Source organism: Bombina bombina, chromosome 6 (genome assembly GCF_027579735.1).
Source record: "Bombina bombina isolate aBomBom1 chromosome 6, aBomBom1.pri, whole genome shotgun sequence".
Taxonomy (NCBI): domain Eukaryota; kingdom Metazoa; phylum Chordata; class Amphibia; order Anura; family Bombinatoridae; genus Bombina; species Bombina bombina.
In genome coordinates, this window is record NC_069504.1 from 665,105,648 (window position 1) to 665,132,983 (window position 27,336).

Here is a 27,336-nt window from a genome sequence, read left to right on the forward strand (position 1 = left end):
GGCAATCACATGAAGAGGACCTCCATATCAGATCGATGGACCTCCATCTGGACTTCCGCCTTGGACCTCTGCTTGGACCTCCGCCTTGGACCTTTGCCTGGACCTCCGCCTCCGTGCATTGCCGCTCCGCTTCCACAGGGATGAAGAAGATGCTGGTCCCAAGATAGATGAAGATGGAGCCACCTGGATGAAGATGGAGCCGCCGGGATGAAGATCGTTCAAGCGGTACTTCAACAACTGTGAGTACCTAAAGAGGGGTTAGTGTTAGGTCTTTTTAAGATATTTTGGGGTGTTTTTTTTTAGATTAGGGTGGGCACTCTTAAAAGAGCGGAATGCCCTTTTAAGGGCAGCAAAAGAGCTGAATGCCTTTTTCAGGGAAATGCCCATACAAATGCCCTTTTCAGGGCAATGGGATAGTTTTTTTTTTTTTTAATTCTTTTTTTATTAAAGAAACACAGGTACAAGGAGATATATATCAGCATTTACAAGTCGTTGAAACAGCAGGCTTTTATAATATGTGATGAGGTAAGCCAAGGCATGAAAAACCAGATGCATCATTCAATATGAAGAGAGGGGCAGCACTGAAAGATAATTAGCAGGAATGTTTAAGTAATGCTACTATTGTCTAGGCTATACTGTGGAAACAGAGACTGGGCAATCCCAGTATATTAAACACAAGTGATGCATGAGACTGCAAATAATTCTAATAAAGTAATACAGCATGCTTCTGCATATAGAGTAAACTGAAGTATATCAGAATAGAAAATATAAATTGCATCCTACAATGTAAAAAAAAAAAGAAGAGGCAGGATTGAGAAATAATTAACAAAATCTATAAGCAATAATACCAATGTCTAGCTTATACTGTGGAAACAAATCAGGAGTTTTCAGCATGGGAAGCTGGGCAACCTCAATATGTTAACTCTAAAGTATGTAACTCTAAGAAAGGGAAACCATATTTTCCTTCATATACATATACACATAGAAAGCAAAATGAGGTATCAGAGTATAAAATGCAAATTGTTTCATTCAATGTGATGATTGAGACAGCATTGATGGGAAGTGAACAAAATCTGCATTGCTGAATACTTGCTGTTGAATATTCAAAATAAAAATAAAAAAAGGATTGCATGCATATTTTTTATCAAGGTTGTAAGCAACCTGTCATAAGTCATACGTAAATGATGGTGCACTGCCATCTCTTTAAAGCAGTCCCTTATGGAAGTTCCAAACATGAGGGGGGTGAGTTAATACCCTATCTCTGCAAAGGATATCATCCAACTCCTACACGAGCAGGGAGAGGATGAACGCTGCAAACAAAGCATGAGTGAACAGGACATAAACTGCTCCAAGTGTGGAATGAGAAATATATTGCAGCTGTCCCTGAAAAGGTCCTGCAGAGCTTTACATCTTTTCTATCCAGACAGTCTGCCCACATGTTGGTCCACTGAAATGGTCTTGTAAGTTTATTACACTGAGGGTTCCTCTGAGAGCAGCCAGCTGCTAGTAGCTCAGGAGCCGACATCAGTAAATCAAATAGGCACAAGTCTGTTACATTTAAACTGACCTCATGGCATGTTTCTGCAATCTTAGGTGGGAGTCTCAGTGATCCAAGTGATATATCCTCTGAGCAGCCGTTATGAGAGTCCAATATGAGAACAGTTAGATTGTCAGCATACTTCACATAGCCATGCTGTATTGGGTACTCAGTAATAGAATTTTCCTTGTGATCTTCACACATGGTCATTATCAGTTTGGTGCCTCTCACAACTCCCTGAACTTCCTGGCATAACTCTGAAAAGGCAGATAGCAATCTGTCCAGTGAAGGTGTAAACAGCATGGTCAGTTCCTGGATGAGGTTATCTTTGCACATCAGCATGTTGAATCCTACTTTGCATCCAGGATTATAGGAGGCCTCAGCTGCTGTTTATAAGATGGTGTAGGCAGTTTTACTGCTGTCTCTTCTCAGGGGCAAGGGCGTGATGTAGGGGCCCTTCACGCATCAGATTTCAGCTGCAGCAAGTGCCCGCATAGATTAGGATGCCTGCTCAGAAAGAAAAGTAGCGTGGGTTAGCTGGTGGCCGCGATTAATTGCTTTTTTTAAGAGCTGTTTTGCAGAGCTCTTTCTTCTTGCTGCCACCCAGTTGCTCCGCCCACAGGAAGTCCAGGATAGTTTTATATTTTGGGGGTTTGGGGGTGGGGTGGGGGTTTGTAATGTTAGTGGGTCTTTGTATTTTTTTCAGAAAAAAAAAACTCTTTTAAGGGCTATTGGTAGTTTATTCTAGATTAGGTTTCTTTTATTTTGGGGTGTTTTTTAAAAAAATGGGAATTAGAATAGGAATAATTTTTATTATTTTGGATAATTCGTTTTGATATTTTGTGCAATGTTTTTTTTTCTGTTTTGGGGGGGGGTATTTTTAGATTAGGGGTTGGGCATTTCATTAAAGAGCTGATTGCCCTTTTAAGGGCAGGAAAAAGAGCTGAATGCCCTTTTAAGAGCAATGTCCATACAAATGCCATTTTCAGGACAATGGATATATTAGGTTTTAATTTATTTTTATTTTGTGTGTTTGGGGGGTGGGGGTTTGTATACAGTTAGGTGCGTTTGTTTTTCTTTTGTAGGAAAATAGCTGTTATCTTTAGGGCAATGCCCTACAAAAGGCCATTTTTAGGGCCCACAAAAAGGCCCTTTTAAGGGCCCTTGGTTGTTTATTATAGATTAGGTTTTTTTATTTTGGGGTGGGTTTTTATTTTTTTAAAAGGGTATTAGAATAGGAATAATTTTTATAATTTTGGATAATTTCGTTTGTTATCATTTCTAATTGGTTTTATTTCACAGGTAAGTATGTATTTATTTTAACTAGGTAGTTAGTAAATAGTTAATAACTAATTGCTAACTAGTCTACCTAGTTAAAATAAATACAAATGTACCTGTGAAATAAAAATAAAACCTAAGCTAGCTACAGTATAATTATTAGCTTAGGTTTTATTTTACAGATAAGTATGTATTTAGTTTTAAATAGATATTATTTAGTTAACTATTGTAACTTTAATTTAGCTCTATTTTAATTATGTTAAAGTTAGGGGGTGTTAGGTTTAGGGTTAGGGTTATGTTTAGGGGTTAATATTTTAATTTAGGTTGTTGCGATGTGGGGGGCTGGCAGTTTAGGGGTTAATAGGTTTATTTAGTGGTAGTGATGTGGGAGGCCAGAGGAGCGGCGGAATAGGGGTTAATAGATTTATTATAGTGCAAGCGATGTTGGGGTGCGAGGGAATAGGGGTTAATAACTTTAGAATAATGGCGGCGATATCGGGAGCGGCAGATTAGGGGTTAATCAATTTATTTAGGTGGCGGCAATATCAGGAGCGGCAGATTAGGGTTTAATAACATTATGAAGGTGTCGACAATGTCGGGGGCAGTGGATTAGGGGTGTTTAGACTTAGGGTTTATGTTAGGGTCTTACTTTTTTCCCCATTGACATCAATGGGGCTGTGTTACAGAGGTTTTCATTCCACGATCTCAGGTGTTTTCCAACCTGCTTTCTCCATTGATGTCTATGGGGAAAGCGTGTATAAGCACGTCAAAACAGCACTTGTATTTTATGCAGTATCAAGCTCAACGCAACCATATCGCACGCACAAGTCGGCTGTTTCAAAACTTGTAATGGCTGTGCTATTGAGGGTGAAATAACGCAACTTTTCCCTATAGCTCGCACAACTCGTAATCTACCTGAATGTAAATTATGGCTTCGCTACATAGATGATGTTTTTGGCATACGGAGGGGCCCTATAACATCATTGGAGAGGCAATTGAATTGTAGAGGAAATGAATACATGCACCAACAGTCTGAGATTTACACTTAGTTATTCATATACCTCAGTTAACTACATAGATACTATGGTGTACAAAAAAGATTCTGCACCCATAACTGACTTATATGTTAAACCAACGGACCGTAACACACTATTACATTACACACACACACACACACACACACACCATCCTAAAAGAGTATTCTCCTCCATCCCCAAGAGCCAATTTATTCACACTGTGAGAAATGTTAAGGACAAAAAGTTGCAAGGCATTAGACTTGAGAAAATGACTCACAAATTCAGGGAGAGGTGATATCCTTCCTCCATCATAGTGTAAAAATGAAGTTTTGACAAATGCCTGTGCTAAGAGCAAGAAAGATAATAAACAACTTATTTTTACCTCTGAATATAACACTCATAGTGACACTATTTCCAAGATCATAAGAAAACTTTGGTATCTTTTAAATAAATATAATCCACATATACCAGAATTTAAAATCCCCCCATGCACTCCTACAAAAGGGCTAAAAATATCATAGATGTACTAGTGAAAGCTGATGTGGGTGGACATAATACTGGAAGAATCAACTATTTAACCACTCAAAAAAAGTGCTCTTATCCCTGTCTACATTGTGCTCAATCCAATGCTACAGGATAGGAAGAAGCGTGAAATAAGTGGTTTCTATACCTGTGACACTGACCATGTGGTCTATTTACTTAAATGTCCCTGTGGGTGGAGCTATATGGAGGAGACCATATGCCCCATTAGGGACAGAATCAGCGCCAACAAATCCTCAATTAGGTGTGAGGACAAGTCCCTTCCTGTTTCATCATATTTTATTGAAATGGGACACACGGTCAGTCAATTAAGATTTCAGATAATTGACCACATTCCAAAACTAAGATGAGGTGGTAATAGGGAGCTAAAAAAATAGAGGTTTGGTGGATTCAACACCTTAAAATTTTGAAGCCGATAGGTCTTAATAAAGATTATGATCTCCATTTGTTTTTATGAGTAATTCTTCATGTAACTTTTTCTTTTAAATGTTGCAATATTTTAATCATATTGTATGGTTTTAGGGCTCCATGTACTAAGCCGTCAATTCATCCGTCATTTTAGTCGCGGCTAAACTCGCCGTTACTCGCCGCGGGCGAAATGGTGTCCGCTGTAGCTATGTACTAATAATCCCACAACAAATAGACACCTCTAGCCCGCCGCGAGCAGTGGCGGAATATTGATAAATTTGACGCCTCGCTCGCCGCGAATAAGCTGATGTACTTAACTTTCAGTTCAATTGTCTGGCCAATTGTTAACACGTGACATGTAAGGTGTCATGAACGTCATAGTAGAAGCGGGAATAGAATTTTGCTCCTATAAATGGACAAGTTTTCTAAACAACTTTATTATTGTTCCAAAATTTTTGGAGAGTAATTACAGAGCGCTCGTTTTTGAGATCTTTATTTACTATTTCGATATGGCTTCATCTGGATCTGAAACCGCTTCAAAATCCAAGAATCCTCACTTTTGATGATATTACTGCCTTTTATATATGTCTAGACTGGCGTCTAGAGTGACTTTCCTATTGTTTTGTACCTTGCCCGCCACCTAAAAGGTGGCGAGGCAAAAATAACGAGGTGGGAGCGGAAATTGACGCGAGCGGACAAATAGATTTTTTAGTACATTCGTTTTTGGCGAGTTGGTGGTCAAATGTGTCTAATTACAGTAAAAAATGGAGAGGTAGCGAGGTATGGCGGATAAGTACGCTCGCAATTTTAAAGATGCGAGTTTTTACATAATTGACGGCTTTGTACATATCAGTTTGCGAGTTTGGGCGCGAAATTTGTTGCGGGTAGCTCGCTGACTGCTTAGTACATGGAGCCCTAAATCTTGTTATGTATCACTTTCTGCTTGCATATAATCTGTGTTAGAGATAATAATTTTCTTTAGGTGTTATGTTTATTTTTTTGTCAGTAGATGGCAGTGTTGTAATGTCATATTATAGTATTCAAGAGCCCAAAGGGTTAATGATTAGTAATTAAGACACAGGTGCTATATAAGGCAGTGTTTCATAGCATTCCATAGCATGACTAAGGGTCTGTGGGACCCGAAATGTTGCTGTTCCTCTATGTCGGATTAAAGATGTTTGTTGAACTAAAGAAGCAGTGCTGACACCATCTTTGTTCCTTTGGATATATATCTATCTATCTATCTATCTATCTATATATATATATATATATATATATATATATATATATATATATATATATATATATATATAGATATATATTGTTATAAACGCACATAGCATTGGGACAGTTATATATATGTTGTTATTTGATATTTCCCCATTTAAAGTGTTAATATGTTTATTTTTATTCACATACATTTTTTGCCTATTTGACGTTTTTATGTTCGTACATTTTTAGACACACGTTTAAGCACGCTGGCCTACAAGTCTGCATGTATTGGTATGATTGTTAGACATGTGCACCGCTAAAAAATTCGGTTAGTTTTCGGTTCGGATCGATTCGGACTTTTCGAATTTCGTTTCGGATCGAATCGGATTCGGCAAAATTTGAATAAATTCGTTTCGGATTTATTCGGATCCAAATAAATTCGTTTCGGATTTATTCGGATTCGGCTGAATTCGGTTCTATTCCGTTCCGAAATTCGGTATGTTTTTAGTACACTAACACCCATTTAGTACACTAAGTCACTAACACCCATAAACTACCTATGAACCACAAAACCGAGGCCCCCCCACATCGCAAACCCTATAATAACATTATTTAACCCCTAATCTGCCGATCGGATATCGCCGCAACCTACATTATAGCTATTAACCCCTAATCTGCTGTCCCTAACACCGCCGACCCCTACATTATAGTTATTAACCCCTAATCTGCCTCCCCCAACGTCGCCGCAATCTAACTACAAGTATTAACCCCTAATCTGCCGACCCGATATCGCCGCCGCCTACATTATAGCTATTAACCCCTAATCTGCTGTCCCTAACACCGCCGACCCCTACATTATAGTTATTAACCCCTAATCTGCCCCCCCAACGTCGCCGCAATCTAACTACAAGTATTAACCCCTAATCTGCCGACCCGATATCGCCGCCGCCTACATTATAGCTATTAACCCCTAATCTGCTGTCCCTAACACCGCCGACCCCTACATTATAGTTATTAACCCCTAATCTGCCTCCCCCAACGTCGCCGCAATCTAACTACAAGTATTAACCCCTAATCTGCCGACCCGATATCGCCGCCGCCTACATTATAGCTATTAACCCCTAATCTGCTGTCCCTAACACCGCCGACCCCTACATTATAGTTATTAACCCCTAATCTGCCTCCCCCCAACGTCGCCACAATCTAACTACAAGTATTAACCCCTAATCTGCCGACCCGATATCGCCGCCGCCTACATTATAGCTATTAACCCCTAATCTGCTGTCCCTAACACCGCCGACCCCTACATTATAGTTATTAACCCCTAATCTGCCTCCCCCAACGTCGCCGCAATCTAACTACAAGTATTAACCCCTAATCTGCCGACCCGATATCGCCGCCGCCTACATTATAGCTATTAACCCCTAATCTGCTGTCCCTAACACCGCCGACCCCTACATTATAGTTATTAACCCCTAATCTGCCTCCCCCAACGTCGCCGCAATCTAACTACAAGTATTAACCCCTAATCTGCCGACCCGATATCGCCGCCGCCTACATTATAGCTATTAACCCCTAATCTGCTGTCCCTAACACCGCCGACCCCTACATTATAGTTATTAACCCCTAATCTGCCTCCCCCCAACGTCGCCACAATCTAACTACAAGTATTAACCCCTAATCTGCCGACCCGATATCGCCACCGCCTACATTATAGCTATTAACCCCTAATCTGCTGTCCCTAACACCGCCGACCCCTACATTATAGTTATTAACCCCTAATCTGCCCCCCCCAACGTCGCCACAATCTAACTACAAGTAATAAACCCCTAATCTGCCGACCGCAAATCGCCGCCACTATAATAAATGTATTAACCCCTAAACCGCCGCACTCCCGCCTCGCAAACACTTTAATACATTTTATTAACCCCTAATCTGCCCTCCCTAACATCGCCGCCACCTACCTACAATTATTAACCCCTAATCTCCCGCCCCCAATGTCGCCGCTACTATAATAAGGTTATTAACCCCTAAACCTAAGTCTAACCCTAACACTAACACCCCCTAACTTAAATATAATTTAAATAAAACGAAATAAGTTTACTATAGTTAAATAAATGAATCCTATTTAAAACTAAAGACTTACCTGTAAAATAAACCCTAAGATAGCTGCAATATAACTAATAGTTACATTGTAGCTATTTTAGGATTTATTTTTATTTTACAGGCAACTTTGTATTTATTTTAACTAGGTACAATAGTTATTAAATAGTTAATAACTATTTAATAACTACCTAGCTAAAATAAATACAAATTTACCTGTAAAATAAATCCTAACCTAAGTTACAATTACACCTAACACTACACTATCATTAAATTAACTAAATAAATGAATCATATTTAAAACAAAATACTTACCTGTAAAATAAACCCTAATATAGCTGCAATATAACTAATAGTTACATTGTAGCTATTTTAGCATTTATATTTATTTTACAGGCAACTTTGTATTTATTTTAACTAGGTACAAAAGCTATTAAATAGTTATTGACTAATTAATAGCTACCTAGTTAAAATAATTACAAAATTTCCTGTAAAATAAATCCTAACCTAAGTTACAATTAAACCTAACACTACACTGTCATTAAATAAATTAACTACAAGTACCTACAATTATCTACAATTAAATAAACTAAAGTACAAAACCCCCCCACTAAATTACAAAAACAAACAAACACTAAATTACAAAAAATAAAAAAATATTACAAGAATTTTAAACTAATTACACCTAATCTAAGCCCCCTAATAAAATAACAAAGCCCCCCAAAATAAAAAAAATGCCCTACCCTATACTAAATTACAAAAGTTAACAGCTCTATTACCTTACCAGCCCTGAACAGGGCCCTTTGCGGGGCATGCCCCAAAGAAAACAGCTCTTTTGCCTGTAAAAAAAAAACACAATCCCCCCCCCACATTACAACCCACCACCCACATACCCCTACTCTAACCCAAACCCCCCTTAAATAAACCTAACACTACCCCCCTGAAGATCTCCCTACCTTGAGTCGTGTTCACCCAGCCGGGCCGAAGTCTTCATCCGATGGGGCAGAAGAGGACATCCAGACCGGCAGAAGTCTTCATCCAAGCGGGGCAAGAAGAGGTCTTCCATCCATCATACAAGTACCAAAATACAAACAAACACTAAATTACAAAAAAATAATAAAATATTACAATAATTTTAAACTAATTACACCTAATCTAAGCCCCCTACTAGCTATTAATATAGCTTCAATATAACTAATAGTTACATTGTAGCTATTTTAAGATTTATATTTATTTTACAGGCAACTTTGTATTTATTTTAACTAGGTACAATAGCTATTAAATAGTTAATAACTATTTAATAACTACCTAGCTAAAATAAATACAAATTTACCTGTAAAATAAATCATAACCTAAGTTACAATTACGCCTAACACTACACTATCATTAAATTAACTAAATAAATGAATCCTATATAAAACTAAAGACTTACCTGTAAAATAAACCCTAATATAGCTGCAATATAACTAATAGTTACATTGTAGCTATTTTAGCATTTATATTTATTGTACAGGCAACTTTGTATTTATTTTAACTAGGTTCAATAGCTATTAAATAGATATTGACTATTTAATAGCTACCTAGTTAAAATAATTACAAAATTACCTGTAAAATAAATCCTAACCTAAGTTACAATTAAACCTAACACTACACTATCATTAAATAAATTAACTACAAGTACCTACAATTAAATACAATTAAAAAAACTAAACTAAAGTACAAAACCCCCCCACTAAATTACAAAAAATAAAAAAATATTACAAGAATTTTAAACTAATTACACCTAATCTAAGCCCCCTAATAAAATAACAAAGCCCCCCAAAATAAAAAAAAATGCCCTACCCTATACTAAATTACAAAAGTTAACAGCTCTATTACCTTACCAGCCCTGAACAGGGCCTTTTGCGGGGCATGCCCCAAAGAAAACAGCTCTTTTGCCTGTAAAAAAAAACACAATACCCCCCCCCACATTACAACCCACCACCCACATACCCCTACTCTAACCCAAACCCCCCTTAAATAAACCTAACACTACCCCCCTGAAGATCTCCCTACCTTGAGTCGTGTTCACCCAGCCGGGCCGAAGTCTTCATCCGATGGGGCAGAAGAGGACATCCAGACCGGCAGAAGTCTTCATCCAAGCGGGGCAAGAAGAGGTCTTCCATCCATCAGAAAAGTACAAAAAAAACAAACAAACACTAAATTAGCAAGAATAATAAAATATTACAATAATTTTAAAATAATTACACCTAATCTAAGCCCCCTACTAGCTATTAATATAGCTTCAATATAACTAATAGTTACATTGTAGCTATTTTAGGATTTATATTTATTTTACAGGCAACTTTGTATTTATTTTAACTAGGTACAATAGCTATTAAATAGTTAATAACTACCTAGCTAAAATAAATACAAATTTACCTGTAAAATAAACCCTAACCTAAGTTACAATTACACCTAACACTACACTGTCATTAAATTAACTAAATAAATTAATCCTATATAAAACTAAATACTTACCTGTAAAATAAACCCTAATATAGCTACAATATAACTAATAGTTACATTGTAGCTATTTTAGCATTTATATTTATTTTACAGGCAACTTTGTATTTATTTTAACTAGGTACAATAGCTATTAAATAGATATTTACTGTTTAATAGCTACCTAGTTAAAATAATTACAAAATTACCTGTAAAATAAATCCTAACCTAAGTTACTATTAAACCTAACACTACACTATCATTAAATAAATTAACTACAAGTACCTACAATTAAATACAATGAAATAAACTAAAGTACAAAAAAAACAAACACTAAATTACAAAAAATAAAAAAAATTACAAGAATTTTAAACTAATTACACCTAATCTAAGCCCCCTAATAAAATAACAAAGCCCCCCAAAATAAAAAAAATGCCCTACCCTATACTAAATTACAAAAGTAATCAGCTCTATTACCTTACCAGCCCTGAACAGGGCCTTTTGCGGGGCATGCCCCAAGAAAACAGCTCTTTTGCCTGTAAAAAAAACACAATACCCCCCCCCCACATTACAACCCACCACCCACATACCCCTACTCTAACCCAAACCCCCCTTAAATAAACCTAACACTACCCCCCTGAAGATCTCTCTCTACCGTGTCTTCACCCAGCGGGCCGAAGTCTTCATCCGATGGGGCAGAAGAGGACATCCAGACCGGCAGAAGTCTTCATCCAAGCGGGGCAAGAAGAGGTCTTCCATCCATCAGAAGTCTTGATCCAGGCGGCATCTTCTCTGTTCATCCATCCGGAGAGGAGCGGCAGCATCCTGAAGACATCCCACGCAGAGCATCCTCTTCTTTCTTGATCCGACGACTAGGTGACTGTACCTTTAAGTGACGTCATCCAAGATGGCGTCCCTTGAATTCCGATTGGCTGATAGGATTCTATCAGCCAATCGGAATTAAGGTAGGAAAAATCTGATTGGCTGATTCAATCAGCCAATCAGATTCAAGTTCAATCCGATTGGCTGATCCAATCAGCCAATCAGATTGAGCTCGCATTCTATTGGCTGATCGGAACAGCCAATAGAATGCGAGGTCAATCTGATTGGCTGATTCCATCAGCCAATTGGATTGAACTTGAATCTGATTGGCTGATTAAATCAGCCAATCAGATTTTTCCTACCTTAATTCCGATTGGCTGATAGAATCCTATCAGCCAATCGGAATTCAAGGTACAGTCACCTAGTCGTCGGATCAAGAAAGAAGAGGATGCTCTGCGTGGGATGTCTTCAGGATGCTGCCGCTCCGCTCCGGATGGATGAACAGAGAAGATGCCGCCTGGATCAAGACTTCTGATGGATGGAAGACCTCTTCTTGCCCCGCTTGGATGAAGACTTCTGCCGGTCTGGATGTCCTCTTCTGCCCGATCGGATGAAGACTTCGGCCCGCTGGGTGAAGACACGGTAGAGAGATCTTCAGGGGGGTAGTGTTAGGTTTATTTAAGGGGGGTTTGGGTTAGAGTAGGGGTATGTGGGTGGTGGGTTGTAATGTGGGGGGGGTATTGTGTTTTTTTTTACAGGCAAAAGAGCTGTTTTCTTTGGGGCATGCCCCCGCAAAAGGCCCTGTTCAGGGCTGGTAAGGTAATAGAGCTGATTACTTTTGTAATTTAGTATAGGGTAGGGCATTTTTTTTATTTTGGGGGGCTTTGTTATTTTATTAGGGGGCTTAGATTAGGTGTAATTAGTTTAAAATTCTTGTAATTTTTTTTATTTTTTGTAATTTAGTGTTTTTTTTTTTTGTACTTTAGTTTAGTTTATTTCATTGTATTTAATTGTAGGTACTTGTAGTTAATTTATTTAATGATAGTGTAGTGTTAGGTTTAATAGTAACTTAGGTTAGGATTTATTTTACAGGTAATTTTGTAATTATTTTAACTAGGTAGCTATTAATTAGTCAATAACTATTTAATAGCTATTGTACCTAGTTAAAATAAATACAAAGTTGCCTGTAAAATAAATATAAATGCTAAAATAGCTACAATGTAACTATTAGTTATATTGTAGCTATATTAGGGTTTATTTTACAGGTAAGTATTTAGTTTTATATAGGATTAATTTATTTAGTTAATTTAATGACAGTGTAGTGTTAGGTGTAATTGTAACTTAGGTTAGGGTTTATTTTACAGGTAAATTTGTATTTATTTTAGCTAGGTAGTTATTAACTATTTAATAGCTATTGTACCTAGTTAAAATAAATACAAAGTTGCCTGTAAAATAAATATAAATCCTAAAATAGCTACAATGTAACTATTAGTTATATTGTAGCTATATTAATAGCTAGTAGGGGGCTTAGATTAGGTGTAATTAGTTTAAAATGGTTGTAATATTTTATTATTTTTGCTAATTTAGTGTTTGTTTTTTTTTTTTGTACTTTTCTGATGGATGGAAGACTTTTGTAATTTAGTATAGGGTAGGGCATTTTTTTTATTTTGGGGGGCTATGTTATTTTATTAGGGGGCTTAGATTAGGTGTAATTAGTTTAAAATTCTTGTAATATTTTTTTATTTTTTGTAATTTAGTGGTTTTTTATTTTTTGTAATTTAGTGGGGGGGTTTTGTACTTTAGTTTATTTAATTGTAGATAATTGTAGGTACTTGTAGTTAATTTATTTAATGACAGTGTAGTGTTAGGTTTTATTGTAACTTAGGTTAGGATTTATTTTACAGGTAATTTTGTAATTATTTTAACTAGGTAGCTATTAATTAGTCAATAACTATTTAATAGCTATTGTACCTAGTTAAAATAAATACAAAGTTGCCTGTAAAATAAATATAAATGCTAAAATAGCTACAATGTAACTATTAGTTATATTGCAGCTATATTAGGGTTTATTTTACAGGTAAGTATTTAGTTTTAAATATGAGTCATTTATTTAATTAATTAAATGATAGTGTAGTGTTAGGTGTAATTGTAACTTAGGTTAGGATTTATTTTACAGGTAAATTTGTATTTATTTTAGCTAGGTAGTTATTAAATAGTTAATAACTATTTAATAACTATTGTACCTAGTTAAAATAAATACAAAGTTGCCTGTAAAATAAAAATAAATCCTAAAATAGCTACAATGTAACTATTAGTTATATTGCAGCTATCTTAGGGTTTATTTTACAGGTAAGTCTTTAGTTTTAAATAGGATTCATTTATTTAACTATAGTAAACTTATTTCGTTTTATTTAAATTATATTTAAGTTAGGGGGTGTTAGTGTTAGGGTTAGATTTAGGTTTAGGGGTTAATAACCTTATTATAGTAGCGGCGACGTTGGGGGCGGGAGATTAGGGGTTAATAATTGTAGGTAGGTGGCGGCGATGTAAGGGAGGGCAGATTAGGGGTTAATAAAATGTATTATAGTGTTTGCGAGGCGGGAGTGCGGCGGTTTAGGGGTTAATACATTTATTATAGTGGCGGCGATTTGCGGTCGGCAGATTAGGGGTTAATACTTGTAGTTAGATTGTGGCGACGTTGGGGGGGGCAGATTAGGGGTTAATAACTATAATGTAGGGGTCGGCGGTGTTAGGGACACCAGATTAGGGGTTAATAGCTATAATGTAGGCGGCGGCGATATCGGGTCGGCAGATTAGGGGTTAATACTTGTAGTTAGATTGCGGCGACGTTGGGGGGGGCAGATTAGGGGTTAATAACTATAATGTAGGGGTCGGCGGTGTTAGGGACAGCAGATTAGGGGTTAATAGCTATAATGTAGGCGGCGGCGATATCAGGTCGGCAGATTAGGGGTTAATACTTGTAGTTAGATTGCGGCGACGTTGGGGGGGGGCAGATTAGGGGTTAATAACTATAATGTAGGGGTCGGCGGTGTTAGGGACAGCAGATTAGGGGTTAATAGTTATAATGTAGGTGGCGGCGATATTCGGTCGGCAGATTAGGGGTTAATAAAATACTGCAGGTGTCAGCGATAGCGGAGGCAGCAGATTAGGGGTTAATAAGTGTTAGATTAGGGGTGTTTAGAGACTCGGGGTACATGTTAGGGTGTTAGGTGCAGACTTAGTGTTTCCCCATAGGAAACAATGGGGCTGCGGTGTTAGTTTTTTTTCAGCCGAAACTCCCATTGTTTCCTATGGGGAAATGCCGAATTTTAACGAGCTAATTCGGATTTATTCGGAGATACGGCAGCTATTTCGGATTCATTCGGTAGATTCGGAAGTATTTTAATTCGGAAATCCGAATCGATCCGAATCTCCGAATTTACCGAATTTCCGAATTAATCCGAAACGAACCGCACATGTCTAATGATTGTTTGCATATGGTTTAGTGCCTTTTTCTGTTATATATAATGTAAGTTTGACACACCCATCCCTTTACAAGTTTGCTGTCTAGATGCAACATATTTATGTATATATTCAAATTTTAAGTTTTTTAAGAGTTTTGTATCATAAGGGTAAGTTTCTCCCTTTCTTTAAGAACTATTTAAATGTGGATATTATAATAGTTAGTTTTTTTATGCCATTTTAGAGCCTTGTAATCATGTCTCTAAATCTGCCTTTGAAGCTGGGTCATTTAAACATTTTAATACCAGTATTTGGATGAAGTTTAGAGCCCCAAAAGAGGGGATCAAGACTGGAAGAGTGCACTTGGGGAGCACTCCCGTCCCTGATTGTAATAATTAATAAACTCACATTCAGGACCAAAAACTTGGTATTCAAGTGGATTTAATTAAAACATAACTTTTATTAGAAAAATAGTTGTGTAAAATCAAAATGTGTGTGTATGCACTTTAAAAACACATAGGAACTGGGCCAAAAATGTTAGTTAATACTAGATTCTGTAACCTGATTATACAAATATTATGGGTCCCTTTAAAGAGGGAATCCACCCCAATATTGGGGGTTGTTTATATTTTATCTTAGTGCAACAGTTATAGTAGCATAGGGGTTAAATAAATAAATATAAAGATTATATTGACAATAATAGTCTTATTTATAGTTAATGCAATTGGACTGATGCAGGATTATAGCAGTATGTACTATCACACACTATTGAGTAAACTATATCCTAACATCTATTACCCCATATAGTGTCATGTACTAGGGGTAGACAAAGATATATCAACTGGGGTTCATTAGCTAATTGTGTGTTATACACTGTGTAACACTGTGGTTAGAATAATCCGTCTTATTGGAACATATGATGCTGATGGTAACCTAGATTACCTTCAATGTGGCTTTCAATAAAAAGAAAAGGAAGAGAGGCTCTTGTATAATATTTAATACCTTGTAGTGTAATTTATTAGTGTATTGAAACACACGATTATCAGCTTGTTACAAATGTATCTAATATATTCCGTTCCAGAATGGCGCTTTGTTACCCTATAGAGTATGTAATGATTACATTCGTAGCTGGTAGATTAAGGATAATAATCTTGAACAGAATTGCTGCTCATGTGTCTCAATTCACATCCATGCGTGTAGAGGCAGAACTTGTTTTAATAATTACTGCTGTTACTTCTATATTTCAAACAAGCTCTCGGTTGCGCCTTATTTTGGCTTTTGATGTTTGTCAATCTTAGGGTAAACTGGATGTTTCACTTGTGCACTAATTACTGAGAAAGGTTTATCTAGTATCTTATTATAATAAAAAGAGTTTGTGAACCTCTCAGTAAAAGTTAGCTCAATTCACATCCATGCATATAGAAGCAGAACTTCTTTGAATTAGTACTATTATTACTTCTATGTAGCAAATATCCTCTACGTTACGTCTTATTTGGATTGTGCTGTTTACAAATCTTAGGGAAAAGTGAGTGTATCTCTAAAACACTAATTAATGACAAAGGTTTATGAAGTGTCTTATTTGGACATACAAAATTTATAAGTCTCTCAGGGCAGCTAGATTTGTTTTTACTAAACTTGATAATAGCTTGGCTATTTGAATTGTGGATTATACGTATTGTGGTTAGTAGTTATCAATAAGTGCCGATCTTCTGTATTGCCTTGTGCGGCAGGACTTAATGATATTCTATTTTTGCATTCATAATTCTAAATAAGCCTGTATAACATTTGCACCACAAGTTCTTAATGTTAGTTATCCTCACTGGCAATCCCCCGCTAACATGTAGCGGTGTTACCAGGATTTCCCAGTCTATAGAGGTCTATAATGTTGTGTAATTTTAGCAAGATTCAAAGTTACAAGTCGACTTCTCAAGGTACTTAATAATGGAAACACGGGTTACACATTTTATAGCAAGCTGTTTTAAATAACTGTTTTCCTTACATATAAACTTGTAAGACGGATCCTAGTAAATGCCTTATTTTGGCATAGGTAATGGTCAGTTAAGCCTATGAGATTGTTACACCGTTAATTTGAATATTGACTGCCCCCAGTAGCCACCCCTAGCGTGTAGCGTGGTTACCGATATACTTTTTAACACTGCGGTCAGTATACTGTTGCTCTATCGAAGTAACTAGTATTACATTAACTAATTTCAAGGATTACAGGCTAATTGTTTAGTATATGCACAGATTCCCATGCCATTTAAAAACAGCTAATAGGGGTGTTTGTTAAACAATACCCCTCCCTGACATGTTTCGCCGATACTATCTCGGCTTTTTCAAAGGTGACGAGCGCCGGCGTCTGAGGGATTTTAAATGCACTGGATACAAGTGATTGGTTCCTCTTAACCAATCATAGTGCTCTGAAATGGGGGTGTGTTAGGATCAAATCATGACGTTTCACCCCCCAATGTGTGTTGTCACACGATCATCGATGTATCAATATAGGGTTTGAGGTTAAGATATTACTGTCAGATCTGATTCCCAACAAATATATTCCATGGATAATTGTATTCTTTTGTTACACAAATCTAATACTGCAGGAAAATAAAAATGTATTTATATATTTCCCACTTGTTGTTATTTTTTATTATTCATAAGACAGTAGGTTGGAACTATTAGTTAGTGGGAACAGTTAACCAGCGAAATTCTGGTTTGAGGTCATCTTATTACAGGAAACCTGATGTTTTTACTGAATTTGCCTATATTCATTGAGAACTTGGAATTATTTGTTAATCACTTTCCAGGATCAAGTATACTGTATTACCTGATTTAAATACAATGTGCAGAAAATACCTAATACTGTTGAAAAATTTAATGAGGAGAAAGAGAGATGACGAGCAAGGACTGTGACATGTGTACTTTTGAAGAGAAAAGGAGTGTACATTATGCATATGAGAATAACATAATTTGAAACTGGTTTGATGATACCTATTATAAGCATATTTTTAAAGAAGCCAGAGTTTATTTATATAAATTTAAACGATGTCATGTATTCTGGTGCTTATAGAGATTAGAATTAAGTACCAAAGTTTGTATTACCAGCTGGTTTAATAAGATTAAAATAAATACAATAAATTAAATAAAATAAAATGTGAAAGTGTGAGTGAGAATTGTGAATGGATAAAAACAGGGGGGAAAAAAAGGGGGGGAAGAACGAGGTTGGGAAAAAATACTTAAACCATACAATTCGTGTGATGAGAAAAAACACACCTGTGCTCCTGACTATTGCAGGATGTGAGTTAAATATTAAATATTAAATTTAAACATGATAGCCTTCATTATTAAATAAATCCTAGTGAGGATCAGTGATTTGAATAAGTGACGTTAAGATACCTAAGTTAAAGAGATCAGTAAGGTGCATACTGGAACATAGGGGGAGTATACACATCGTGAGACATTGGTGTGTATTGTAGGCAAAATAAGGACCAATGGTTGTGTGCTATGAGATAGTATAAAAAGCTGATGTATCAAAATTGTGACTACCGTTCTGGGTGAGTGAATGACATGATAGGTGTTGGTACAAGGATGTTTTTGGGGTTCTTTAATTGGGGTGACTGAATTATGTTATTTAAACAAATGGGGTGATTATGGTGCACTCCCTTGTGATAAGAGTAAAATTGTAATTACATGTTCATTGGAATACTTAAGGGTGTTAAGGGTGAGTTAGTGAAGGGAGGGAAAAATTGGACAGGAAAATTCTGAAAGGGATGAACTTTAGGATCATATTGTGCAGGCCCACCGTGATGACATTAGTATATTGTCAGATGGTTTTAACTGTTTCCTCTAATGTACAGAAGTTCCTGATCTTTATATCATTATAGGAACATGGAATAATTGTTTTGTTCATTCACACCCTTAGGGTATACTGAATCCATTAGGTATATCCATCTGGTTTCAGCCTTTAGAAGGGCTTTTTCCAGGTCCCCACCTCTTAAACCTAATGATATTTTTTGGATCCCATGACACTTGAGTTCAGAGGTTTTAGATTGGTGGTATCTGAGAAAGTGAGATGCTACAGACGTGATCTTTTTATCTTTTGACAGATCAGACGGAGCGTTTTTGATATTTTGCATGTGTTCCATCAATCGTGTGTGTAGCGTTCTTGATGTCATTCCTATGTAGACTCTGGGGCATTTACATTGAAGGGCATAGATTACACCCGTGGTGTTGCAGCTGATATATGTCTTGATTTTATGATGTTTTCCGAATCTATCTGTTATGATTTTCTTTTTTATCATATTGCTGCAAGAAGAGCAGTTTCCACAGGCAAAGGATCCTTGTTCTACCGGTCTTGTTTTTCTGGATTTGTATACGTAATGGCTGGGACTAAGCATTTCTTTCAAGTTTTTGTTTCTTCGATAACTCAGATGCACCCGGTCTCCTATTAGGTCTTTAAGTAGAGGGTCAGCTTGAAGGATGTGCCAATTTTTCTGAATTATATTTGTGATTAAATGGGTGTCTTGATTATATGTTAGCACTAGTCGAGTCTTGGAGTCACTTTTTTTGACTTTAGTCTTTAAAAGATCAGATCTTGGGGTTTTGAGTGCTCTTGTTTTAGCTTTGCGGATAGATCTTTTGCTATATCCTCGCTGTAAGAGACGATTCTCCAATTCTGTAGCTCTTGTCTTGAAGGTCTTATCCTGAGAGCAGTTTCTCCTTAGTCTTAGGAACTCACCTATTGGTAAGGATTTGGCAGTGTTGGGAGCGTGGGCACTGGTAGCAAAGAGAACATTGTTGGTAGCTGTCTCCTTTCTGAACAGATCCGTGCTTAATGAGCCATCCGTTTCCTTTTTAATCAATAAATCTAGGAATGAGATGTCTGTTTGGCTCTTGTGATGTGTCAATCTGATATTCAGATTGTTTTGATTTAATTTTGCAAGAAAGATTTCAAGGTCTTGTTCAGTACCTTCCCATAGAAACAGAATGTCGTCTATGTACCTGATCCATAATGGTATCTTCGTGCAATATTCATCATTTGTATCTGTGAATACCTCCGTTTGCTCCCACCACCCTAAAAATAAATTAGCGTAGGTGGGGGCACATGCCATGCCCATCGCTGTTCCCTGTGTTTGCAGATAAAATTTGTTGTTAAAAAGAAAATAATTTTTTGTCAGTACAAATTTGAGTAGGTCAAGTATGAATTGGTTGTGATCAGGGCTTTCTTCTGAGGACATTTGCAGAAAATGTTTTACAGCATTTATTCCTAGATTATGTTCGATGCTGGTATAGAGAGATTCCACGTCACTGGTAACCAACCAAGTATTCTTTGTGATGTTAATATCTTTGATTATTTGTAGAACATCCATTGTATCTTTGACATAAGATGGTAATTGAGTTAGGAAAGGTCTTAAGCGTATGTCCACATACTGACTAGCTTTTTCTGACAGATTTTCATTCCCAGACACAATGGGTCTACCTGGTGGTTGTTTGCTGTTTTTGTGAATCTTTGGGATTAGGTAAAAGGTCGCCGTTTTTGGATGGGTGACCTGTAAGAATTTCTTTTCTTTATTGCTTAGGATCCCTTTCTTGCTGGCTGTATCAATCAATTTATTGTATTGGCTATGAAATTCTGTAGATGGGTTTCCCCATAACTCTCTGTAACAGATCTTGTTTTTCATTTGTGTATTTGCTTCCTTTAAATACATATCTCTTGGCCATAATACAATATTGCCTCCCTTATCAGCGTTGCGGATAATAATGTCGTTCCAGGATTCCAGTTCTGTTAGGGCTTTCTTCTCCTGCTTGGATAGATTGGAAGATTTAAAACTAGTTTCCAGATTGTTGATACTTTGGCATACAATTTGATTGAAGACATCAATGTTGGAACTGGTGTTAGTCGAAGGAACAAACTTAGATTTGACTTTGAGTGTTTTTCACCAATTGAGTTGTTCACTGGGTTCTTGTTCTGCAATTAGATCTTCTAAGATCTGTAGCGATTCCAATTCATCTTCTGACCAGGTAGTTGGTGCATTCTCGGTAGCCTTAATATTAAAGTGCTTTTTTAAAAGAAGTTTCCTCAGAAATAATTGCACATCTTTTATGGCTTCAAATTTGTCCAGGGAGGTGGTCGGGCAAAAGGACAAACCTTTAGATAGAACATTTATATGGTGTTCAGTCAAAATTTGATCAGATAGGTTGATTATTCTCAGTTTTTCATCCTCATTATTGAGAATGGACTTGGGTTTCGTTTGTGTTGTTTCACTATCTGGGATTTGTCCTTTGAGTTCTTTTTGTTTCTGGTTATCCTTTTGTTTTTTCCACCCACCTCTCCTGGTGGTTCTGAATCTGTGCTGTTTTCTTCCTCTAAAAAAGATTTCCTCTTTCTATTTTCGATAGAGACCTGGTTAGTTGAAGTTGAAGGTACATTGGTTACTTCTATGTCGTCTGTGTCGTCTACATCAGTATCAGAGACGTCTGTTTCAACTAGATGAATTCTTCTCTGTGATCTGGTATTGAAATTATTGAATCTATTTCTCCATTTATACACTTTATTATCTTGAAAGTCCTGTATGTCTCTCTGTAGTTTGCCCTTCTTTGTCATCTTGATTTCACTTTCATACTTGTCCAGTTCTTTCTGATATTTTTTGTACATATTCTCAAATTCTTGCATATTTTCACACTGCTTTAGTTGTTCATTTTGTGTTTTAATCTGCTCTTCTAATCTATCATATTCGGACGAATCGTGTTTAATGAGAATTTTCATAAGTTTCTTTGAGCATTCGCTCAATGCCTCCTCCCATTCAATACTCAAGTTCTTGTCTTTAAATTCAAAGGCCGGGAAAAGTTGTATTCTTAGGCCTCTGGGTATTAAGTTCCTCTCTATATATTGTTTGCAGAATTGCTTGTCCCACCAGAGTTTGTCCTGCTTGTATAGATTTTTGTGTAATTCTCTTAACAGAGTATCCAGATTATTAGATGTAGAATCGATTTTCGTGGATCCAGGATTGCTGAACACTTCGTTCATATCTGCTAATCTTTTTTGCTCCCTGGTCTGCCTGTCACTTTTATTGTTATATGCTAAGGAATTTCCTTCAGCAATCTTACGCAATACATATATTAATGTTTTAATGCATTCTGACCATTACTAATACTGTTCTTATTTCAAAGGGTATTATTACTCCTTCTGTTTGTTCCTTACAGGAAGAATAAACAACTCTTTGTTCTGGACTTCATTCAAACAACAGAAACTGAAATTGTGGTGGCCATGCATCTTTCAACTAATTCCCTTTAGTTAGTAAATGTATTTCCTTCCTTAGGAGGGTTTTTTGTGAGCAAGTTATATTTTCAATTCAGTGATATTTATTGCTGATATGTCTGTTGCTTGCTCTTTGTCTTCCTGGTCAGTTTTCTTTTGATTCTGCCAGTGAGAATTATTACAATGTGATTCTGCCAGTGAGAATTATTACAATCAGCCAATAGGATTGAGCTAGCATTCTATTGGCTGTTCCAATCAGCCAATAGAATGCGAGCTAAATCCTATTGACTGATTGGATCAGCCAATAGGATTGAAGCTCAATCCTATTGGCTGATTGCATCAGCCAATAGGATTTTTTACCCTTTAATTCTGATTGGCTGATAGAATTCTATCAGCCAATCGGAATTCAAGGGACGTCATCTTGGATGATGTCATTAAAAGGGAAACTTCATTCTTCAATAGCCATCGAATGAAGAGGATGCTCCACGCCAGATGTCTTGAAGATGGAGCCGCTCCACGTCGGAAGGATGAAGATAGAAGATGCCGTCTGGATGAAGACTTCTACCCATCTGGAGGACGACTTCTTGCCACTTGGATGAAGACTTCTACCGGCTGGATGAGGATGGATGTCCGGTCTTCAAAAACTGTAAGTGGATCTTTGGGGGTTAGTGTTAGGTTTTTTTAAGGGTTTATTGGGTGGGTTTTATTTTTAGATTAGGGACTTTGGGCACCGTAAAAGAGCTAAATGCCCTTTTAAGGCAATGCCTATCCAAATGCCTTTTCAGGGCAATGGGGAACTTAGGTTTTTTAGGTAGGTTTTTATTTGAGGGGTTGCTTGTGTTGGTGGTGGGTTTTAATGTTGGGGGTTGTATGCATTTTTTTTAACAGGTAAAAGAGCTGATTTCTTTGAGGCAATGCCCCTCAAAAGTCCCTTTTAAGGGCCATTGGCAGTTTAGTGTAGGCTAGGTTTTTGTTATTTGGGGGCTATTAGATTAGGTGTAGTTAGTTTAAATATTTGATAATTTCTTTTTTATTTGTAATTTAGTGTTTATAATTTTTTGTAATTTAGATAAATGTTTTTTTTAATTTAATTTATTTAACCCCTTAATGACCGGACCATTTTTCAATTTTCTTACCCTTAATGACAATGGCTATTTTTACATTTCTGCAGTGTTTGTGTTTAGCTGTAATTTCCCTCTTACTCATTTACTGTACCCACACATATTATATACCGTTTTTCTCGCCATTAAATGGACTTTCTAAGGATACCATTATTTTCATCATATCTTATAATTTCCTATAAAAAAAATATAAAATATGAGGAAAAAATTGAAAAAAACACACTTTTTCTAACTTTGACCCCCAAAATCTGTTACACATCTACAATCACCAAAAAACACCTATGCTAAATAGTTTCTAAATTTTGTCCTGAGTTTAGAAATACCCAATGTTTACATGTTCTTTACTTTTTTTGCAAGTTATAGGGCCATAAATACAAGTAGCACTTTGCTATTTCCAAACAACTTTTTTTCAAAATTAGCGCTAGTTACATTGGAACCCTGATATCTGTCAGGAATACCTGAATATCCCTTGACATGTATATATTTTTTTTTAGAAGACAACCCAAAGTATTGATCTAGGCCCATTTTGGTATATTTCATGCCACCATTTCACCGCCAAATGTCATCAAATAAAAAAAAAAGTTCACTTTTTCACAAATTTTGTCACAAACTTTAGGTTTCCCACTGAAATTATTTACAAACAGCTTCTGCAATTAAGGCACAAATGGTTGTAAATGCTTCTTTGGGATCCCCTTTGTTCAGAAATAGCAGACTTATATGGCTTTGGGGTTGCTTTTTGGTAAGTAGAAGGCCGCTAAATGCTGCTGCGCACCACACGTAAATTATGCCCAGCAGTTAAGGGGTTAAATTAGGTAGCTTGTAGGGAGCTTGCAGGGTTAATTTTAGCTTTAGGGTAGAGATCAGCCTCTCACCTGACACATCCCACCCCCTGATCCCTCCCAAACAGTTCTCTTCCCTCCCCCACCCCACAATTGTCCCCGCCATCTTAAGTACTGGCAGAAAGTCTGCCAGTACTAAATAAAAGGAGTTTTTCTTTTTTTTAATAAAAAAAAATAAAATGTTTTAGCTGTGATGGACTCCTGCCTTAGCCCCAACCTCCATGATCCCCCCCCCAGCTCTCTAACCCTCTCCCCTACCTAATTGCCGCCATCTTGGGTACTGGCAGCTGTCTGCCAGTACCCAATTTGCCCCCCAAAAAAGTGGTTTTTTTATTATTTTTTATTTCCATTTTAATTTTTTCTGTAGTGTAGCAGCCCCCCACAATACCCCAACCCCCTCCCCCTCCCAGATCCTCATATATTTATTATTATATTATTACTTTCCCCCCCCTCTTCCCACTCATTGGTGTCAGTGTGGGTAGGTAATCGCGCGCATGCGCGCCCCCGCACGCTCCCGGCACCCGGCGTGCACATTGCACTAACAGGAGCCGGATGCCGGGTAGCGATGGGCCGCCCACCCGCCTCCCTGTTGCGCTCCCACCCACCAACGAACCGGCCGCATCGCTACCGGTGCAGAGAGGGCCACAGAGTGGCTCTCTCTGCATCGGATGTTTCTAAAGGGTATTGCAGGATGCCTCAATATCGAGGCATCACTGCAATACCCTGAGAGCTGCTGGAAGCGATTGCGATCGCTTCCAGCACTCTCTTAGACAAGTGACGTACCAGGTACGTCCATTGTCACTAACTGCAAGTTTTTGCAGGACGTACCTGGTACGTCACTTGTCATTAAGGGGTTAATTTTAGTGTAATGTTAGGTGTTAGTGCAACTCAGGTTAGGTTTTATTTTACAGGTAACTGTATTTATTTTAACTAGGTAGCTAGTAAATAGTTAAAGAGACATGAAACCCAATTTTTTTCTTTTGTGATTTAGAAAGAGCATGTCATTTTAAACAACTTTCTAATTTACTTCCATTGCCTACTTTGCTTCATTCTCTTGATATCACTTGCTGAAAAGCATATCTAGATATGCTCAGTAGCTGCTGATTGGTTGCTGCACATAAAGGCCTTGTGTGATTGGCTCACACATGTGCATTGCTATTATTTCAGCAAAGGATATCTAAAGAATTGAGCAAATTAGATAATAGAAGTAAATTGGAAAGTTGTTTAAAATTGCATGCCCTATCTGAATCATGAAAGTTTAATTTTGACTAGACTGTCCCTTTAATAACTATTTACTAACTAGTCTACCTAGTTAAAATAAATATAAACTTACCTGTAAAATAAAAAAAAAAATATTTAGTCTTAAATAGGAATTATTTAGGTCACAGAAGTAATTTTTATTTAGATTTATTTTAATTATATTAAAGTTAGGGGTGTTAGGGTTAGACTTAGGGTTAGGTTTAGGGGTTAATATATTTATTTAGTGTTAGTGATGTGGGAGGCCAGAGGTTTAGGGGTTAATAACTTTAGTATAGTGGTGGCAGCGACATTGGGGGCGGCAGATTAGGGGTGTTTAGATTTAGGGTTTATGTTAGGGTGTTAGGTTTAAACATACATTTTCTTTCCCCATAGGAATCAATGGGGCTGCATTACGGATCTTTACACTCCGTCATTGCAGGTGTTTGCAGGCTTTTTTTTAGCTGGCTCTCCCCATTGATGTCTATGGGGAAATCGTGCACGAGCACATCAAAGCAGTTCAAAGCAGTGCTGGTATTTGTGTGCGGTATGGAGCTCAACGCAGCCATATCACCCGAAAACGCAGTTTTTTTGAAAACCTGTAATAGCAGCGCTATTAAAGGTGAGCGGTGGAAATAACTTACAAGTTAGTAGCGAGCCACTCATAACGCAAAACTCGTAATCTAGCTGTTTATTGGAAACAAAAAATAAAATGTAGGAAAAGAAATCGCTAGTGTTAATGGCTTAGAGGCACTTTACTTCATTGCTGTCTTTTTAAGAATCATTTGCCATTTATCACTTGCAGAAAGGTAAGATCTTAAAAACACTAAGATGTCAACGTATTGGAGTGTGGATAATTAATGTCAGCCACATTTGTACACTTACTATTAGGGAATAAAGGATCAGGAATGTTTCTATCCAGCAACAGGTACACCTAGGTGTTCAAAGGAAGACTTCTACCTGCAAACATTCAGGGCTTCCCCCTTCAGCTAATTTCTGACTTGCTTCCTTAGTTTCTAAATCACAATTCACCCTGGCTGACAAAAACCACATTAATCTTAACACCAAATATTAATTTGTATAATAATTATGTACCAATTCTCAATTGACCATTATTATTCAGTGTGTGAAATGTTACAGCTTAACTCATTCACACACAAACAAATGTACAAAGGCCTCGCTCACCGACGTGTTTTGTCACATGAGTGACTTTGTCAGGGTGATGGGCGTGTTGTTACTCTGATTCGCTTTTTATTGTATACTGTTTCCATGAAACCATTAGAGGCATATCAAACTTTAGTTCTTTTTTTACACATATACAAAGCTATCCATTTCTATTTAAAAGACTTTTAAATAAGGTATTTCAGGTTCCTATCTGGTCCCCCACCAGAGATAATCAACCAGAGAAAATCAACCTAAAAGAGAAGACTCAAACTTGAAATGTTCTGCTTGCACACTATACTTACCAAGGTACCTCCTAAAAAAATTAGGACTGAGGCTTGAACCCTTCCCATTATAAATTGACCCTAAATGTGGAACATTCAGCGGTTTTCATCTTTACAATAGGGCTTAAGTTCTAAATCTAAGGATCACCATGGCAAAAAGATGATTGTTGTGGTTAAACCAAGTAAAATACAAATAAAAAAAATTTATGGTTTCACATAGAGGTAATCACTAAAAAAATGAGTAAAATAAAAAATGATCAAGCAAACTATGTTAGAGATGGATTGACCCACCTGTTAGATCAAATGAACAATGTATTAAAAACACATATTGTTTGTTATTTAGAGAAGACTAGATTATTAATAATCTAGCTTGCATTGTAGACTCAAGTTCTGAGCAAGTCAAAACACCTTTTAGTTTATTGCAAAAAATAAATTGTGACTGGCAAAGCTAGTGCTTCATACTAAACTCCTCTCCACACTCCCAGGTCCACAAGCTGTAAAATACAAAGCACAGCTGCCTAAGTACACTGATATCTTTTACGTGAACATTGCAGAAGAGACTGTCTGTTGGATCTGCA